Raw genomic sequence first — 21,653 nt, forward strand, 5'->3', positions numbered from 1 at the left:
TTTATCCGATCGCTACTGTATCACCTTAAAACTGATTTTGATTTTTGTTGATAGGACACTCTGATCAAAAGATATTGAATTTTTACCTTCGAGTTGATACAAATTTTATTTAAAAAATTGATTTCGCCCCTGTAATTGATATTCAAAATCGCCGGTCGCTTCAAGAATTGTTTCTGAGAGAATGGTTCATTGTTGTACACAAAGGTGCTATTAAACATTTTTGTTCAAAATCTCAGCTACTTTTCTTGTTTGAAACATTTTATTCTACGGCGCACAGATTCTTGATAAATAGATATTTTCCGTTTTCCCTCCTACGAGGGTGGTTTTAGGAGGAAGCCCGGAGGTACCATTGGTAAACTTTTTTTCATCTTTTTGGGGGTTCCAACATTGACATTCTCAGCAAAATCCAGTATGATTTTTAGAGGTTCAGTGTCATGTTCGTCTCTGACTACCGGACTAACTGTGCAGCAGTAAATTTGGCTTCAAAAAAATGGTACCCACCTGAATTTTTAATATTGACTATTCTCAATTGTATATTTAGAATTTGGTCTACTTGAAAAGTTTTAAACCAGTTTTTCAGCAAAACTGCTGAATTTGTCTTTTTGTCAGTATCTTTGAAAAAGTACTAAAATGATCTTCTCTCTATCTTGTCGTTTCCCCATTACTGAGGATCGTGATTTTTTCCAATATTCCTAACAATGTTTCCCCATTGGTCTCTATCTCCAGCTGCCCTAAGAGCTGCGCAGAATGAGTTTCCAGCTGAATGCTTTATTTGGTCAGACCATCTTGTTGGTGATTCAACTACGATTATTTAAGTACTGTCGACTACCATTATTTTTGTCTTAGCTTTATTGATTTTCAGGCCAACTTTATTGCTTTCGGACTCAACTCTTCGCAGAAGATCAAACATTTCTTGCTCATTTGCCGCTATAAATGTAGTGTCATCAGCAAATCTTAAATTGGAGATTTTCCTACCAGCTACTGTTACTCCACGCACCGGCCCATTCTTCTAAAACCATCCTCATGACATGTTCACCATAAATGTTAAATAAGTCAGGTGACAACACGCATCCTTGTCTAACACCTAGTCTTAAAAATGGTCTTAACTGCTTCGTTTGAGCGAGTCTACCACTTCCTAGAAAATTTTTACAGTGCAGGTTGGACGCGTTTCTGCGTCCCGCGTCATTTACATATTTACGTTATCGGACTAACGAAACGCGGCTGTGGATTTGACGGACAAGAGATCGACAATCTTTATTAATTAAATATAAGTACTTTCACTTGAAAATTAAGAGTTTTGTAACAAGAAAACTACCGCGCTAGAGTGACATGAGTGACCAGAAAATGGATGGTAACTAAACTACCCACTAATTATGTTTTTATGGCTTTATCGAAATTAGAATAGACTTTGACCCTGCCAAATAATTGACCTCAAGAATTTTTGAGTTTATGGAGCCCAATAACGAAAACCTCTGTTTCATGTAGTGAGTTTGATTGACTTTTTTAATTATTAAAAATGCACCATATTAACAACTTTTGTTAACCAGTAAAAAGTAAAGCATCTTGAACGGATTTGGAGGCTGTTTTTTAATAAAACTCGCTTAAACATTCAAAATGGCGATTTATGAATGTTGATTGTATAATTTGTTGCTTAGAAAACTATAAAAAAAACCTAAGAATCCCTAATTTTCAATAAATATTATGGTAGGGGAGCACAAGCGCGGATTTTTGCAGTTACTCACGCGCGTCAGATTATTACATGGGGAGAAACCTTGTACTCTGTAAATGCACCCCTACCATATATTGGCTCTTAATACAGGGGAGTTCGTTAAGGGGGGCCCGAAAAAAAATCTATCCTTAGAAAAACTCTAAATCCTCAGATTAAGATAAGGTAAGTTAAGTACATGCAGAACAGCGTGTATTTCAGAAATCTGCCGGTTTGAGATCAAACACGATCCCCCACGGAAGAGGGTTGGGGGGTAAATTTCAAATTTTAAATAGGAACCCCGCGATATTTCGCGAAATGAACATCAGATCGAAAAACTGCAAAATGAACGTATTCAATATTTTTGAAAAATCTATCGAATGACACCAAACATGACCCCCCACGGAGGTGGGGTGGAGGGTTACTTTAAAAACTTAAATAGGAGCCCCCTTTTTTATTGCAGATTTGGATTCCTTACGTAAAAATACGAAACTTCTATTCGAGACGTTTTTGAAGTTATACTTCTTTAAAGAAAAAAATCATCTTAAAATCATCTGTCAATAATTGTTCAATATGGAGATTTTGGATAAACAAATTAATGTTGTGTATATTCATATTAGTTTTTATTGTTGTGATGGCAGATAAAAAAGTTTATAATTGTAGTGACTTTTTAAATAGTTTTTAAAAGCGACAGGTACGTAATAATTGTAAATGTTTCAGTATCCTAATAAAAAATTTCATAGGTACCTACCTATTTGGTAGAACCTACCAAAATAGTATGTAATGCTTTGATTTACATAATTTGATTACCATCAAAATTTCTATCTATATTCACCTAATATATTGTTTTCTTAGTCTATGTTTTTCAAAATAATTTGATTTAAAAAGACTAAGTTTTCACTCTAATGGCATATAACATATCCCACCAGAATGAAAACAATGGGAACCTTCTCTGGTTACACCTCCGAGGCTTCTACAATTTGCAAGCCATACGGATGCTGAGACTAAGGAAGATGAGGGAATTCTACAATTTACAATTCACGTCATATCTGCTCAGCGCGGTAAAGTTCCAACGAGACTGGTTCCCTTCATACTCCACACAGAGTAAATGTAAATCAAAAACGAATAACCATTTTCAATTTCGTTGCAAAACGAAAATACAGCCGAACCATATTCCAGTCCAATCAGAGAGTGCTGCAAGCACCTCTACCGGTTTCGAAACTTATTAGTCTCTCATCAGGAGGCACATATGCTGCTCTCCCTGATCCAACCAAAACAAACCCCAGCGTGCAGTCCCGAATTGCAACGAACGAAATGGCATAGATGCCCTAGCGGCAACTGCTAGCAAAAGACTAAGTTTTCACTCTAATGGCATATAACATATCCCACCAGAATGAAAACAATGGGAACCTTCTCTGGTTACACCTCCGAGGCTTCTACAATTTGCAAGCCATACGGATGCTGAGACTAAGAAAGATGAGGGAATTCTACAATTTACAATTCACGTCACATCTGCTCAGCGCGGTAAAGTTCCAACGAGACTGGTTCCCTTCATACTCCACACAGAGTAAATGTAAATCAAAAACGAATAACCATTTTCAATTTCGTTGCAAAACGAAAATACAGCCGAACCATATTCCAGTCCAATCAGAGAGTGCTGCAAGCACCTCTACCGGTTTCGAAACTTATTAGTCTCTCATCAGGAGGCACATATGCTGCTCTCCCTGATCCAACCAAAACAAACCCCAGCGTGCAGTCCCGAAATTGAAAATGGTTATTCGTTTTTGATTTACATTTACTCTGTGTGGAGTATGAAGGGAACCAGTCTCGTTGGAACTTTACCGCGCTGAGCAGATGTGACGTGAATTGTAAATTGTAGAATTCCCTCATCTTCCTTAGTCTCAGCATCCGTATGGCTTGCAAATTGTAGAAGCCTCGGAGGTGTAACCAGAGAAGGTTCCCATTGTTTTCATTCTGGTGGGATATGTTATATGCCATTAGAGTGAAAACTTAGTCTTTTGCTAGCAGTTGCCGCTAGGGCATCTATGCCATTTCGTTCGTTGCAATTCGGGACTGCACGCTGGGGTTTGTTTTGGTTGGATCAGGGAGAGCAGCATATGTGCCTCCTGATGAGAGAATAATAAGTTTCGAAACCGGTAGAGGTGCTTGCAGCACTCTCTGATTGGACTGGAATATGGTTCGGCTGTATTTTCGTTTTGCAACGAAATTGAAAATGGTTATTCGTTTTTGATTTACATTTACTCTGTGTGGAGTATGAAGGGAACCAGTCTCGTTGGAACTTTACCGCGCTGAGCAGATGTGACGTGAATTGTAAATTGTAGAATTCCCTCATCTTCCTTAGTCTCAGCATCCGTATGGCTTGCAAATTGTAGAAGCCTCGGAGGTGTAACCAGAGAAGGTTCCCATTGTTTTCATTCTGGTGGGATATGTTATATGCCATTAGAGTGAAAACTTAGTCTTTTGCTAGCAGTTGCCGCTAGGGCATCTATGCCATTTCGTTCGTTGCAATTCGGGACTGCACGCTGGGGTTTGTTTTGGTTGGATCAGGGAGAGCAGCATATGTGCCTCCTGATGAGAGACTAATAAGTTTCGAAACCGGTAGAGGTGCTTGCAGCACTCTCTGATTGGACTGGAATATGGTTCGGCTGTATTTTCGTTTTGCAACGAAATTGAAAATGGTTATTCGTTTTTGTTTTTAATTTGATTTAATTCAGAACTGTCAAAAGTTTAATCCGCTTAGTTAGTTGATCTTCGCACATGCTGACGCGTGGTCTCCGTGGGTAAGCGTTTAAGGTGAATGAATTTCATTACTAACTGCGCTGATAAGCGGGTTCGAACTCCAATAGAAACTTTTATTTTTTTTATACATTTTATGATTGTAAGTATAATTATTATATAATTTTTTTTTCAGAAAATACGTATTTAGTTAAAAAAATTTCCGACAATTATTGTTCAGAAATCATGTGTGGCATTTTTCAATGTGTGTGTGTGTTTTATTCTTTTATTATTTTAATTTTTGGTAGTTTTAATAAAAAATTTTGAGAAATACTAAGTATAAGTTTAATATTTAAATAAACTGTTTAAAGTATAGGTATTAATTTCGTTGAAATCATATAATAGAAGTATAACTTCTTACGTGCGTACAAAGTACACACACATTTTTTTTCGAATTATGGATAGATTGCGCTCTAATCGGAAAAAACGATAGTTGGAAATGGAAAATTAAATTAAAATGGAAAGTCCCCACTTAAATTTTAAAAACTTTACTTAACTTTTTCTGTTTTAGGACCTAATCTTCACAACCAAATAGGTCGCCATAACGCTCGAGTGACTGTAAATTTAGCATACTTTCCTCCCCTACTATTAATAACTACATATTGTAAAAATGAACGTACATCCTTGATGTTGAGTGGAAATTGGGTTTTATAGGTTTAACTTTACTTTACTTAATCAGTAGACCCATTTGTACATTTCGGTGTTGGGCCTTATAGTTTTAAAAATGTGGTTAAAATTTCAGAGTCAGTCATCAATTAGTTAAAATGTTATTCAATTTGTTTATACCAAACAACTTTTTTTTTTCAAATAACAATTACGAATAAAATGAACTTACAATAATTCTACGGATAGTGTAAGCAAGAGGTAGTTATTCAATTAAAATAATTTAAAAAATGTTAGAAAGAACCAACTCGAATTCATAAACATTGCAATATTTTACTAATAAATAATTTAAATAACTTTTTGCTATTGCCCGAGGAAACATTATTTTTTATATTCGAAAAGCTGGCAAGTTTTAAAAAAGTTGCCCTCCGATTATTCTGGAGGAAGTTAGTCCCTTCGTCTCTCTGGATATCGAAAAATGAAACATGAACTTTAAACTCCAGCCAGCTTATAGAATATCTCCGGTTGTTGTTGATGGATTTTGACGTTTCTTTTTATAATATGTATGTCCTCTTTAATAATTTAATTATTATTTTGTTGCAGGTAAATATGATAAACTACTTAAATATCTCAGTTATCGGTAAGTCCTCATTACAATATTAATGCTTTGCTCTATTTTGTTAATGACATAATGATTTGGTTTATCGTACGATTTCATCTAAAAAAATGTGAGAGGGAAGTGTGATTTTGAGGAAGCGGTAATAGTTAATTCGTCAGAGTTTGCATCAAATACTTAATTGCGTCATCACCTATCTATAAGTAAAGCATCCAACTATTGATATCGTCAACATCATCATCACAATCACAAAGTGCAGTTTCGTTTATAAATCTAGCAATATGATTTGACAGATAACATTGTATTAATCGCAGGCAACTTGCAAGACACGATTTCTATGATACATTCGCTTAAAACTGTCTGAAAGAAGTCAGAGAGAATCAGGAAATGGATGATTTTTTCTATAAAGACTGTTGCTTCGATTGTAACATCTTTTTAATGTTCCATCTTCTTTCAAACGTTGGCGATCATTATGACTATTTGTATTCTGTTTACAGCTGCTCTACAAGGCTGCTTAGACGAGCAGTTAAACCACTACCTGAGATTGCGCAACCATCGCAACCATTTTCCTGTATGATATTCTGCAGAAGCTGGTATATTATTTCTCTCATCACTTGGCTAAGGGAGTGTATAATTGCAAAAAAATTGTTTCATTTTCACAAGTTAAGTTTCATGAGTTACGTGCAATTTCAATTTTGGTTGTTAGTTCCTTTGAAAAATCATTATTCCCGTTTATTAAAGTTCCAAGATTTCTTAATATGTAGTACGTTTACTGACGGTTTTTGCTCTAAATTTTGAAAAACTGTTTGGTTTACACCAATTTGGCATACACAAAGCTAACATGTCAAAGAAAAAAGGTGATATTGTGCCGATGTGTGCTTTTGCCCTGGGGTTGAGTTTCACCCCTTCTCGGGAGTGAAAAAATATACCTTTAAAATAAGTCCGCAAGTGAATAAACTGACTAAGCAACTTTTGTTCTATGGAGGTTTTTCATTAAGTCAATACATTTCGAGTGATTTGCGAGTGAATATGTTCATTTTTCAACAAAAAAAACACAAGTTTTAAAAAAAAACCTCTATTATAAGCGTTTTTAAAAAAAGTCCTTAGCATCAAAAGTAAGAAAGTTACGCTCAAAATAAAGTTGGTCCCTTTTTTTGGTAAAAAAAATCGAGAAAATCGCCCCCTAATTAGCATATCAAATGAAATTAATCGGTTACACTTCACAAGTTGCTTTACTTATGTTGTATTTATATGGTCTGTAGGTTTCATTGGTGCTTATATTTGAAAAAATTTGGTTTTAAAGTAAAATTTGTTTAATTTTGAAAAAATGCTTTCTTTCAAAGTAACTTAAAAATTGTTGATGATACCAAAAATCTCAAAGAATAAAAAAATGTAGGCTTTGCATTTCCAAATGTTCTGAATTTTTTGTTTTTTTGACAAAAATTGGTAAATATTTAATGTTTCTAAAGTTGCCTGTGAATATGTAGTGCCTTTTCAACTACAGCTCTTTCAAAAATAAGCACTTTGAACCGACGAAACTTACTGATAATATAAACAATACATACACGAGTAAAGCAACTTGTGAGGTAAGGATTAATTTCATTTGAAATGCTTATTAGGGGGTGATTTCCCCGATTTTTTTACCAAAAAAAGGACCAGTTTTATTTTGAGCGTAACTTTCTTACTTTTGATGCTAGAAACTTTTTTAAAAAAGAAAAATTAAGATTTTTTAAGCACTTACAAAAGGTGTAATGAGTTTTCCCCAAAAATTGCTTAATTTTTTGGTTATTTCACGTTGAAATATTCGATTTGGAACTTGACTATTATAAACCTATTTTTTATTAGGTATAACTCTTCTGATACTAGGTCTAAGGACCTCATATATACACAATTTTTTTCACTTTTACATATGCTATATTTTAAATATTCATGTTTTTTCGACAAAATACTTACTGTTTGAGTTATTTGCGAAAAGCCGTCTAAAAACGTGTTTTTTTTTTCAAAAAATGAACTTATTCACTCGCAAATAACTCGAAAAATATTGACTTTTATTGACAATTTGATTGACCAAATTTGTTTTTTGATGCCACTTCATTTTTTAGGAGTGATTGAACAAACAAATATGGAATTTAATCATATTTCTCTTGTGTAAATCTGGTCTTGTTTTGACCAATCAGTCAAGCAGGCAGACAGCTTAATTGTTTTTAATTTTTTTGCGAAATAAATGCATGTTTTAAAGCGGTTTTTTATAAAATACCTACTCCAACACTATTTTTGAATGTCACTATTAACAAAATTAAAGCTAATAAAAAATCTAATAAATTTCTTAAGTCAAAAACATTTTCATATTAATTCAAAGTGAGTTGTAGGTAATTCAATGTACATATTTATATAGATATATATATATTTTTTTTTGGTGAGTACTAAATCTAATTATTCAAGCTTAAATAACGGGAAAACGATCCATTTTATAACACATACTTACTAAACATTAATTTGTCAAATTACTCAGAAATACCTATCATATGAGCTCCAGAGGAAGTTGATGGCATCAAAATTTATGCTCCAAAATTTTTTCAAAAAAATGTATGTTTTTTTAGAATAACTCTTAGTTTTTATGTTAGTTTTAATAACTGTTAGTTTTTATGTTTCATAAGGTTCATCCAAAAACCATTTGAGAGGTAATTTCAAGGGCTATAAAATCGTGTTAAATTAAATCTTTTAAATTCCTTTTTTTAAGGCTTTAAACGTTTCTATCTCGATTATTTTTTATCCTACAAACAAAATATATCTTTGTTTAAAAAACTCAAATTCTGTATTATTTTTTTACGTAAGTACCTATATAAAATATTTTTGGAATTATTATCAAAAGAAAATGAAATTTTAAATGAAAATTTGAAAAATTCTGATTTTTAATTATGTTTTTTTTTCAAAAATATGCGTTCTAAACTGGTTAAAATGTTTGAGGTTATTACTTATGCTTAAGTAAAGAAAGGGGGATTACAATAAATTTTAATTTTTGTGGAAATGGCTAATGTTTTATTTTTCACTTTTTTTCTAAAAAATTCAGAAGTGTTATTTTTATCATTTGCTTAATTTTGATGCTATTAACTTCTTCTGAAGCTCATTTGATAGGTATGTGCATAAGTGTTTAGTAGTATATTTTATAAAATGTATCGTTTTTCGGTTATTTAAGCATGAGAATTGAGTACTCACCGAAAAGAAAAATATACTTTTAATTACCTATATATAACTCACTTTTAAATATAACTCACAAATATTTAATTTTATTTATGAAACTGGTTGCTATCCTCAGCAGTGGTTGCTCTCTACATTTATTCCCCTACCCAAAAAAGTCAATGCAAAAAGATGTGAGGATCACAGACTCATTAGCCTGATGAGTCACACTTTAAAAATATTCTTAAAAATACTACATCAAAGATTATACAAAAAATGTGAATGGGACATCAGTGATTCTCAGTTTGGGTTTAGGCAAGGTTTGGGAACAAGAGAAGCAATAGTAGCAACACAGGTGTTGGTCCAAAATTGTTACGATCAGAGGAAGGACGTATTCCTTTGCTTTCTAGACTACGAGAAAGCGTTTGATCGTGTCCAACATCACAAGTTAATGCAGATCCTCAAGAAGCTTGATATAGACCAAAAAGACATAAGATGCATTGAAAACTTGTACTGGTATCAGGCAGCACAATTAAAAATAGACAATTCTATATCCAAATCCATACATATAAGAAGGGGTGTTCGGCAGGGATGTGTGCTTTCCCCTCTTTTATTTAACATTTATTCGGAAGCCATATTTCAAGAGTCTTTGGAAGATGCAGAGCTGATGATGCTGTCTTAATTTGCGACAACATAGCAGATCTTCAACAACTTGTCACTATAATCGGAGAATACAGTAAGCGAATGGGATTAGAGATTAATACCAAAAAGACCAAATTCATGATCATCTCCAGAAACTTGGATGCATTTGAAAACTCCACCATAACACTGAATACTAAGTCCATTGAGAGAGTGAGCAAATTCAAATACCTAGGAACGTGGCTTTTTGAAGACTGGGCATCGGACAGGGAAGTAAAATGTCGCATTGAGCAAGCTCGACAAGCTTTCGTAAAATTCAGGAAGGTACTGAGCTGCTCAGAGTTCGACCTTACACTGAGACTAAGGTTTACTAAATGCTACGTGTGGTCGGTGCTGCTATATGGCATAGAGGGCTGGACACTCAAAACGAAGGATATAAACAGATTAGAAGCCTTCGAAATGTGGCTTTATCGCCATATCCTAAAGATACCATGGACGGCGAAAGTCACAAATGTGGATGTCCTTAAAAGAATCAACCAAGAACGTCAGCTTTTCGAAAACATCAAGAAAAGAAAAACGGCGTATTTGGGTCACATCATGCGAAACGAAAAATACCAGTTCCTTCAACTTATAATCCAGGGTAAAATTGAAGGCAAGAGAGGAATAGGACGCAAGAAAATGTCCTGGCTCCGAAACATAAGGCAATGGACAGGGATTACCGACATACAATCACTGATCCACATTGCAAGAAACAGAGAGTTAATGGAAAATGTGATCGCCAACATCCATTAGTGGATTTGCATTTGAAGAAGAAGAAGAACTCACTTTTAATTAATATTAAGGTTTTTCAAGTAAGGAATTTATTCGATTTTGTATTGGCTTCAACTTTGGTAATAATAATTTTTTGTGAAATATATGAAAAACCGCTATAAAACAAAAACATGCGTTTTTTTCACGAAAAATTAAAATTTTGGTCTTTAATAATTCAAAAATTTAATAATCTCACTTCCGAGAAGGGGTGGCATCCACCCCCAGGGTAAAAGCGCAAGTTGGCACTGTCACTTTCGTTTCTTGAGGTATCCTCTAACTACTCACTCGGAGGTGAAAACCTTCAGTGACTGCACTAGTAATGATTATATCCACATTTATTTATATCTACTTTATTTCTTTACCCAAATTCTCATTTTCTTTTAACAAAATCCTACTTGATACTAGATACTTATAGCTGGCTACTCGATAGAATCAAAGGATCGTGCTCTCTTGTTATTTTAGATTAAAATTCTTGTAGCATTCTTGTATTGTTTTTCAAATTTTTATGTTTCTCCAATTATTCTTGATACTGTTTTAAAGCTTTATCCTCACTTTCATTTTCCACGTTTTCGTAACCTTTCACGGTTTTGGACTAATTTATAGTTTCCAGATAAATGTTCTTACTAGTTTACAAATAAAAAACAAATTGATATTTATGTGCACAGTTTTATCTGGAAATGGGAAATTTCCACTATATTCTAGGAAGTTCCAAATCGCATTCCCCACATCGCCCCCCAGTTTTTCCATTTTTTTATCTGCGACAAAAATCGAATTCATCCAGTGGAAACTGCACATCTACAAGAAACGTTTGAGTTGGCGCCAGTGTGTCGCCACCAATCCGATTCGCCGAATAGCAGTTTCCCTTCCGTTTCCACCCCCCATGCGAAATCGGACCAATAGGAAGGGGTTGTGTATTCTAGGGGTCGTAGAAACGTTGGAAGTCTGGCAAACTCCAAAATTGCGTCATTTTCGAAGTGAAGCTGGTTGTGTTCGGTTTGCTCAACGTTTTGGTTTATGTTGAGCCTTCATCAGTAGGCTTCAGTTTTCTTTCTGTTTATTTTCAGTATTAAGTTTAGTTTTGCTGTGGAACGAGAACAATGACGTAAGTAAAGCTGTTTGCTGTTAGTATCAATGAAATTATTTTATCAAACGTTTTCAATATTTTTGTCAAATCTTGTATTTCAGTCATATGAATTGTGATATTTTCTTTCAGAAATAATACGTTTAAACAACTGTCAGTTTGTTTATGAACAGCTTTCTTGGAGCTTTTTTCAGATTGGTGTGTTACTGGACATCGAATTTTTTCTGAGGATTTTTGAAGTTTTAGCACAAGTTCTGGACAGCTGAACCTCATCTAGTATGCAGATCTTTTGACATTTCTTTTCTTGATATTTCTTTGATATTATTAGTGATTTATAGTATTTTTTAGGGTAGTTGGGAAGTTTGATATTATTTTCGTGTCTATAATTGCCGCCTTCTAGAAGTTTTTTCTTCTTCTTCAAGTGCCGTCTTCTAATCGGAGGTTGGATATCATCATCACTATATTTACTCTATCCACCGCTGCTCTAAAGAGTTCTATAGTACTGCATCTAAACCAGTCCCTTAAATTCTTTAACCATGACACTCTCCTTCTCTCTATACTCCTTCCGCCTCTTATCTTTCTCTGTATTATCAGTCTTAGCATTTCATATCGCGGTCCCCTCATTACGTGTCCCAGATATTGTAACTTTCTTATTTTTATTGTATTTATTATTTCGCATTCTTTACCCATTTCTCGCAATACTTCCGTGTTCGTTTTCCTCTGTGTCCATGCTATTCTAAGCATCCTTCTATAACACCACATTTCAAATGACTGTAGCTTATTTATGTGTTCTTGCTTTAATGTCCAGCTTTCAAGTCCATATTGTAGTATCGAGAAGTCCTTTAAACATAACAATTTAAGAATTACATAGACATTTTCCTGAAGATCTTTATCAATTCTACTAATTTTTCAGAGACTCCGTAAACGCATTCTGTCTTTGATTTTGGCTGTACCTTTATTAGATATATCTTCTGAAATGGTTGTTTCGTATGGGCCATTCCACGAACATACGCCTGTTTTGGATTACTTCGACAACGAATATTTTACTGTGCAACATAAGAAGTACGAAAGTAAATGGCGCTAGTAATTATTCCAATAAACAACAATGTAATTTGCAATTTACTTTCGTTCTTCTTATTTTGAACAGTAAAATATTCGTTGTCGAAGTAATCCAAAACAGGCGTATGTTCGTGGAATAGAGTATATATATCTTCACAATACATACTTGTATTTGTTTTGTAATTGAATTGAGTGAATGGTACTTTCACTTCTAGTTTTCCTAATTTCTTTAAAAAATTGACGTGTATTTTTACGTAACGTATATGTTATAGAAATCAGAATGTGTCAAATAAATGCAGCCTCTATGCATTTATCACATTCATTTTTGAATATATCAGGATGTTAAAGATCCTTTTTTATGTTAAATTCTATTATGAGCTTCATTTTGGGTTATACCATTTGAAAAAATCTTAAGTTTTGTTTAGTTTCCTGGTTTTGATGTTCTAAATTGGTCAAACCATGGTTCTATAGACATTTGGGCAGAAAAAAATGCGCATAAAGATAAAGTTACTTTCGAATAACATGTGTAATCATTGTTAAAAATTATTTCATTATTCTTAGGCATACATAGGAGTATAATGAGTATATATTGAAGTATTTTTAAATGTAAAACAACAAATAGAAAAAGCCCGATACGACATATCGCAAGACAAGATCGCGTTTTTCTAACGGCGTAGCTTTCATCAAATTATTATTTTGAATATATCGTATAAACACTTTTTCTTCTTCTTCTTCCTTGGCTCTATAACTCTAAGTGCCTTAGTAGACACTCGTACTATATTTTCGTCTCCCTTGGGGCTTGTAGTTCCTGGTTATCTTCGTCTTCACTCTCCTCATCTCTATAAGACCCAAAGACCGTCCAGAGGATTTTCCGTTCTAAGACTATAATTTTATTGTTGTTTCACGCTGCTGTTGAATTATGCTTTTCTAAAGATAATTACATATCCTCATATGTTCTCTTCTACCAACAAAAATCTTCTTCGCAGACATGCCCCGTGTGATTGCCTTCCACCATGTCTTGTTTGGTCATCCTCTCTTACTCCTTCCTTTACCGATACGTTACGCCTAAATGTCTCCAACCATGTTTGCTGGGGCCTTCCTATCCTACGCCTTCCAGGAGACCTATCGCCTTTATTGATTCTTTGTTTTGGGTTATTCTCATTTTGATGTTGGGCGTCCAGTAACCATATTATCATATGCATTCTCATATTGGCATCGTTCTTCTCCCACATAGACCTCCCCTATTTTATTATTCATTTTATCCTTTCCTAGTTTACTGATACAGCTTCTTCTTCTTCTTAAAGTGCCTATCCGTTCCGGATGTTGGCGATCATCATGGCTATCTTGACTTGTTTACCGCAGCGCGGAACAGTTCAGTGGTAGTGGTGTTATACCACTTTCCTAAATTTTGAAGCCAGGAAATGCGTCTTCTTCCCGGTCCTATTTTACCATTTACCTTCCCTTGGAGAATCAGTTGGAGAAGGCCGTAACGTTCTTGATTTCTCATTACATGTCCTAGATATTCTAATTTTTTTGTTTTGATGGTTATGAGAATTTCACACTCTTTCCCCATTCTACGCAGGACTTCCACATTAGTAATTCGGTCAAACCAGGATATACGTAAGATGCGCCTATAACACCACATTTCGAAAGCTTCGAGCCGATTCATAGATGCAACAGTTAGTATCCACGCTTCCATTTTGTAGAGCAGAACTGTGAATATGATGCAGCTAACCTTTCTCAATTATTCAAGGGTTACATTAGAGTTACTACTTTTAGAACCGAAATCGGAAAGTGCGACCAATAAAATCTGTTGTGGCGTTTTTGCGTCTTTTTAGCTTCTCTTATGGTTTCTGAGTGACTAGAGCACCTAATTCTGAAAATTAAGTCGATGTTTAGATATTTCATGGCGCGATGCGGATCTTGGCGTTTGCACTTGAATCCTTGAGGATGGAGTTAGTTCTACACTATAATGGTATCCGTAGTATTTTGCTTGCAAGAAGTTATTGATGAACTCATCAAAACAAACCAGAATTCTTGTATCCTCATGCATCAGCAGAATGTCAGTTTTCATATGGCTCGTATAACATCCAAGTATTTGAAGACGACGAGCATCGATTTGGTGGCCACCCTACAGTCCTAACTTGCCACTGTGTGATTTTTTTGGACTTACCTATTTCGGACTGTAATAAATTTGGCAAAATGTGTTGAAATTAAAATCGAATATTTGAAAAATAATAAAACTTATTCCATTGCTACCCAGTAGTTTGATGTTGTCTTGGAGAGTGTTTGGAATGCTATCAGTTGTTGAGCGGATCATAGATATTTATCGTCTGGGTATTTTCTATGCTTCATTGTTTCTTTCTTTAATTGTATCTCAAGATTTCTATATATTTTTTTTTTTTTATTTTATTTAATGTTGTAATATTTACAATCTGTCCTCAACTGAGAACAATAGGTAAATTATTTGACAAAAATTGAAAATTTTGACCTGTAGAGGGAGATCCAGTGATCACCCTCTTTACATAAATTAAATTAAAACAAATTAAAATAAGTTTAGTTATCACAGATTATTCGAATCTTCTTGCTAGATCCACTACTTTGAATCTCTTCAGGCGTCGTACATCATTGTGGTCATCAGTAAGGTTGCTGGCTAACTCATTTGGATGAGATTCTAGTCTCTTGGAATATTTTTTGTAATATTCCGTTATTACTGTTTTTATGGATGGCAAATTGAGGTCTTGCTCTATCACATAGTTTGGCACGTACCAAGGGGCATTCAGCATTGTTCTAAGGACTTTGTTCTGGAATCTCTGCAATATTTCTAGGTTAGTTTGACTGGCTGTCCCCCAAAGTTGGATACCATAGGTCCACACTGGTTTTAATATAGTTTTATATATCAGCAGTTTGTTTTCAAGCGATAGTTGAGATTTACGACCGATGATCCAGTACATTTCTCGAAATTTCATTCCTAGTTGTTTTCTTTTTGTAAAAATGTGTTTTTGCCAAGTTAATCTCCTATCAAGATGGATTCCTAGGTACTTGACAGTATCGGTTTGTGGGAGTTGAGTTTCATTTAGTGTTACAGATGGACATGTTGTCATTTCTATATTTGGCGATTTTCTGGTTGTATCTTGTCACATGTCACTTGGTGTCGTCACATCAATAATAAGCGTTCTGCTTCGTTCGTTCACTGGTGTTAGATCCGGCCACTTGGTTGGTCAGTGAGTACTTTTGATAAGATAATAGTTGGCAAGGTAAAAAAGAAGTGGCCATAAGATTCACTCCATTTGTAGATTTCACCTTTTAACTAAGCTGGATATCTTTCAACCATTTTCTTGTGAAAATCATTTTTTGAAGTGAAAATTATTTGAAAATAACTCAGCTGTTATACATCTTGACAAATCTCGTATATTTTTATTTGTCTCGAATTTTTATTTCGATATCCAATTCATTTACTTCTCCCTTCTATTTTCACAGATATAAAAATAATATTCGACGAAGCCATATATTTTTATTGGCCAATCACCCTAGTATTTGATTAATTTTTTGGTCCACATCACTTACGAACTTCTGAGCCGATTGATTAAACTCAATCTTCTGGAATCGAATAGAGTAAGTCTAACGACCGAAGTGGTGTACATCTGTTATTTGCATGGGATAGAGTTAATCCCTGATTCCGTCCTAAGCGGATAGAACTATGTGGAGAGAGAGAGAGAAAGAGAGACGGGAGGAAATCTTTACTACCGCACTTAAAGAGCGGTAACCAGTTATTTTGAGAACTGGACCTTTACGTTTTATGTTATTGGAGGAAGGTTTGAAGGTGGTTAAATGACCAACATAATAGTTACACTGACCACATTTTATTTCATCGGTTACTTACTTGTATGGTATGTAATACTAAGGTCAAAATTTGTGTTTGAGATTTTGTTTTTATTGATATTAAATCGAATGGTTTTTAGAGCAATATGTGTCTTCTAGAGGTTTATTTTCTGTAACTTTTTTGTGCTGATGACACTGTGATTCTCGCGATATGAAGGAGATGCCTGATGAGTAAGATACAAAGTAAGATACAAGTGCATAATACGGGCTCAAACTAAACATCACAAAAACCAAATGAAGTGGCCATAAGATTCACTCCATTTGTAGATTTCACCTTTTAACTAAGCTGGATATCTTTCAACCATTTTCTTGCGAAAATCATTTTTTGTAAATGACCTGCTAGTAAGCAAAACCCAAAAACGACCAAGACAACTGATATTAGACAATCAAAGAATTGAACACGTGAATTCATACACTTAGAAACAACGGTTAATTCTAGTGATGTAGCGAATATTCGCATATTTTTCCATATTCGCATTCGCATCCGCGAAATTTTTCCGAATGTTTTGCGAATATAATTTATCAGAAAAAAAAATAATTTGAAGATAATATTATGGTAATAAAAACAAAATCTATTCACTGCTCATCTTTTTTTTTTAAAGAAAAGGTAACTTACCTCGTATACCTAATAGTCATATTATCAGCCTTCACTTTATTTTATTATTTGGTATTATATAATAAAATATAGTTTAGGTACATTCCATGTCAAATCACTCAGGCAAAAAATTTTGGATCTCCGATTTGTCTGAAAATTGGTATATGGCTTCTGCGGGACGTAAAAATAAGATATTTAAGGTCAAAAAATCTTCTTCTTTTTTCTCAAAATGTTATTTTATGCGATTTTACAGTGATTTGGTGTTTATTTAAACAAATTTGCATTTTCTGTCGTAAAGTATCAATGAAAAACATAATATTTTAATAGAAAGGACTCAAAAATGTCATTATATGGCATTATAACAAGTTATTTTGAATCAAAACAAGTTTTTGATCAAATTTTATAGTGTAAAAAACGTTAAAATACCGTTTTTTACATTTTCCTTCATTCCCAAAATACATCATCATCGATTTGACCGAAAATTTGCCCACAGATAGCCAAAAGATAGGACTTTAAGTGGTTAGAAGGATTTGAATTATATTACAATACCAAAAAAGTTACACGTAGTAGTATCAGACTCAAAAGTATATATTAGTTCAGTCGGGATAGCATTTGACCTTGAATGCCGAGCTGCCCAAAATTTTATTTTTCTGATCTTTAGGGGAGTCAGTAGTAGCCTAAATTTAAAATCACGAATGAATTCCTCCGTTACGTTAGCCGCCATCTTGATTTTAAAGGAGAACCTGTTTTGCTCAATATCTCCGCCATTTTTAACTTTTCGACAAAAATGGTAGGAACTGAAATTGTTCCAAATAAATCGTATTTACAATTATTATAATTTCTTTTTAACAATTTATGTCGTGAGGTCGATATTTTCGAGTTAATTGTACTTACAGTAGACGCCTATATTTTTGACTATAATATTGCATGTAACTTTTTTGGTATTGTAATATAATTCAAAACCTTCTCACCACTTAAAGTCCTATGTTTTGTCTATCTGTGGGCTAACTTTCAGCCAAATCGATTATGATGTATTTTGGGAATGGAGAAAAATGTAAAAAACGGTATTTTAACGTTTTCTACACCATAAAATTTGATCAAAAGCTTGTTTTGAATCAAAGTAACTTATTATAATGCCATATAATGACAGTTTTGAGTCCTTTCTATTAAAATATTAGGTTTTTCATTGATACTTTACGACAGAAAATGCAAATTTGTTTAAATAAACACCAAATCACTGTAAAATCGCATAAAACAACATTTTGAGAAAAAAAAGAAGAAGAAGATTTTTTGACCTTAAATATCTTATTTTTACGTCCCGCAGAAGCTATATACCAATTTTCAGACAAATCGGAAGTCCAAATTTTTTTTTGCTCCAAAATTGAGTGATTTGAAATGGAATGACCCCTTAAGATTTAGGTTGATTTACACTAAATATCAAATAGTTCTCATTAGAAATTTAGAAAACATTACAAAAATGGAAACAAATTTAAAAAACTGAATATTCGCATTCGCAAATGTCGGGGTAGCAGATATTCGTATTCGCGAATGTTCAAAAAATGACATTCGTTACATCACTAGTTAATTCACGTTGGGATCAAGTGAAGGAGATACTTATAAGAATAAAAAAGCAAGAACTCACTAGTATGATGCAAATTTTCACCTCTAAAAGCCTCCCTCTACCTCTCAAAAGACGACTTCTCAAATGTTATGCATTTCTAGTTTTGTTATATGGAATGGAAGCGTGAACAACGACCGCAACATTAATGGAAAAAGTAGAGGCCTTCGAAATGTGAGCTTACCAACGTATATACCACGTATCCTGGACTGAGCACGTGACCACTGTATAAAGAGGGACAGTAAAACCACTTCTCTGTCGGCACTTTGATCTCAAGAAGACCAACGAGACAAGTGACCAACGAGAAGGAACTACGCTGTATATAGGTAAGGAGAAAGGTCGGAATAACTATAAAGAAAAGAAAGTGGAATACTTGGGTTGCTTTATGAGACATAGTATATATAGAATACTTCAGCTAATTATCCACGGGAAAATAGACAGCAGAAGGGGTCCAGGGAGGAGGAGACACACGTGGCTCCAAAACCTGCGGCAATGGTTCGGATTGTCATCTGTCGAACCATTCAGATCTGCTGTAAACAAAGTCAGAATAGCCATGTTAATTGTCAACGCTCGTAACGGACAAGGCACATGAAGACGAAGAAGCTTCCTTGTAGGTTTGTGGAATATTGTATCTTTAGAGGTTTATTTTCTGTGGCTTCTTGCTGTAGGGAGGAAAATACATGTGTAAACAACATTTCGCCATTTGATTTAAACTCCATTCTTGTTATACTTTGTTCTTTCTATACAAATGTTACTATGCATTGGCAAACTGTCATCCCGAATGTCCACATTTTTAAAGATTTTGAAGATGATTTCCTTAGTTTTTATAGAAAAACGAAGTTTTATAGTCTTCACTAACCGATATATACCCTGCTTAAATAATTCTAGTGGTTGTTGCTCAAAAAATTATTTTACAACATATTGTACTTCTTCGTTCGACTGAAAACGATAACATTTTAACGCTCTTTTTAGTGGTCCAAAGATGTGGAAATCGCAAGACGATAAATTGGGTATATAGGGTGGATGCTCTAATATCCTCCATTTCTTTCGTTGTAGATTTTCTTTCACAACTTTAACAACAAAAGGCCCAGCATTGTCGTGCAAAAGAATGACACTGCTTGAGAGTTTCCCTGGATGTTTTCGTCTTATTGCTTGATGGAGCTTATTCAAAAATTCATTATACAGGTTTGCGTTAATATGCACCAGCACCAACCATATGTTTTGGATTATATTTAGACTGATTTTTACTAACAAACGCCGTTTTTAATCGCAGTTAAATAATAACAATTATTTCCAAGGCTAACCTGACCAAAGATGGATTTCAATTGAACAAGCGTATACAGGGTGAGGCAGATAAAGGGCCTATTAGAAATATCTCGAGAACTAAAGGTAACTGAATTATGAAAATTGTTATACAGGTGTTTTGATGTGTGAGCTATTTAATGAAAATATTTTGGTCTCTTTGCTACTTCCGGTTATACCGGAAGTTGATTGTAACTTCGTTTTTTTAAATGGGACACCCTGTATATTTTTACATTTTTGGATTCTCCTCGATTTCTTCTTTCTTTAAATATAAGGTTTTGTAATATTATACAGGGTAGGTTAAAAGATAATTACGTTTTCTTATTAATTTCGTAGCAACATTCACACCCTGTAGGCTTGTAGTACTTTGACATAATAAACTCTATTTATCTTCAAATGATTTTTAATATAGTCTTCTATTGTTAACAATTATTAGTATAGCTAAATTTTTCGTTTTAGTGTACAGGGTTGGTCGAAACACGGAATGAGTATTTTCTGAGCTTTCTTAAATGGAACACCCTGTATTTTAGTATTGTAATGAAATGTTGTTTTATGGTACATTTTAATTACTTAAGCACTCCCTATACCTAACTGCTTTAATTTGTGAGTTATTGGTGATTCAAGCAAAACATTAATTGCAACACAAAATATGTGAAATTGTATTAGGTTGGCCGTGAAAATATTCAATCACAAATAATTTTTTGGAAATAAATACATATTAATCTAGACTGATACTTAAAATTGCCAATAATGGTTGAACTGTCAAAATACCATCGAAGTTAAGATTGTTGGTGCGATTAACAATTAAGCACAAATTAAAGCAGTTAGGTATAGGGAATGCTTAAGAAATAAAAAAGTACCATGAAATATCATTTCATTACAATACTAAAATATAGGGTGTTCCATTTAAGAAAACTCAGAAAATACTCATTCCGAGTTTAGACCCACCCTGTATACTAAAATTAAAAATTTAGCTATACTAATAATTATTGCTAACAATAGTAGACTATAGTGAAAATCATTTGAACATAAATAGAGTTTACTATGTCAAACTACTACAATCCTACAGGGTGTGAATATTGCTACGAAATTAATAAGAAAACGTAATTATCTTTTAACCTACTCTGTATAATGTTACAAAACATTATATTTTAAGAAAGAAGAAATCGAGGAGAATCCAAAAATGTCAAAATATACAGGGTGTCCCATTTAAAAAAACGAAGTTATAAGCAACTTCCGGTATAACCGGCAGTACCAAGTAGATGAAAATATTTTCATTAAATAGATCAGTCTTCAAAACCCCATTATTCCAATTTTCATAATTCAGTTACCTTTAGTTCTCGAGATATTTCTAATAGGCCCTTTATCTGCCTCACCCTATATTTAGGTGTCTATTTAAATTATAATTTGTATTAGCTTTATGTTGTTAAATATATTTCACCCGAAGCACTTTGTAACAAGTATTTAACATTTTCTTGTGTAAAAGCCGTCGACTTCTGTCTCTCTGTTCGACCGAGGATTAGTGCTTTCAAACGGAAACAGATACAGAAAAACTTCACGGATTCGGATTTAGCGTTAAGTAAAGGAAAATTAAGTATCCGAAATCTTTTGCTCCCAAAAAAGTATAAAACACATTTAGTAGTAAACTCCATATGGAAAAGCTTCTAAATACCTAATATGGAATATTTTACTTCCGGTAATGAAAATTTTCCACTTCGAATGAAAATTTCTTTCGAGAATATTTTTAAGTGAAAGTTATCCTCCAATACC

General features: G+C 33.8%; 1 protein-coding gene across 6 annotated transcripts in view; it reads left to right on the top strand.

Annotated features, from left to right (window-relative positions):
* Positions 1–21,653, top strand: part of LOC114331131 (talin-2) — a 272,902-nt gene that overhangs the window by 84,048 nt on the left and 167,201 nt on the right. The window contains exon 1 of one of the 6 annotated variants that reach the window (XM_050643760.1): positions 5,726–5,744. The exons of 4 other annotated variants lie outside the window; for them this stretch is intronic. The gene's annotated coding sequence lies outside the window, so the exon portion shown is untranslated. Of the gene's footprint in view, positions 1–5,725; positions 5,745–11,306; positions 11,449–21,653 lie in introns of those variants that run through there. One more of the 6 variants, XM_028280604.2, reaches the window with a different exon arrangement.

This window comes from Diabrotica virgifera, chromosome 2, assembly GCF_917563875.1.
Source record: "Diabrotica virgifera virgifera chromosome 2, PGI_DIABVI_V3a".
In the NCBI taxonomy this organism is placed as follows: Eukaryota; Metazoa; Arthropoda; class Insecta; order Coleoptera; family Chrysomelidae; genus Diabrotica; species Diabrotica virgifera.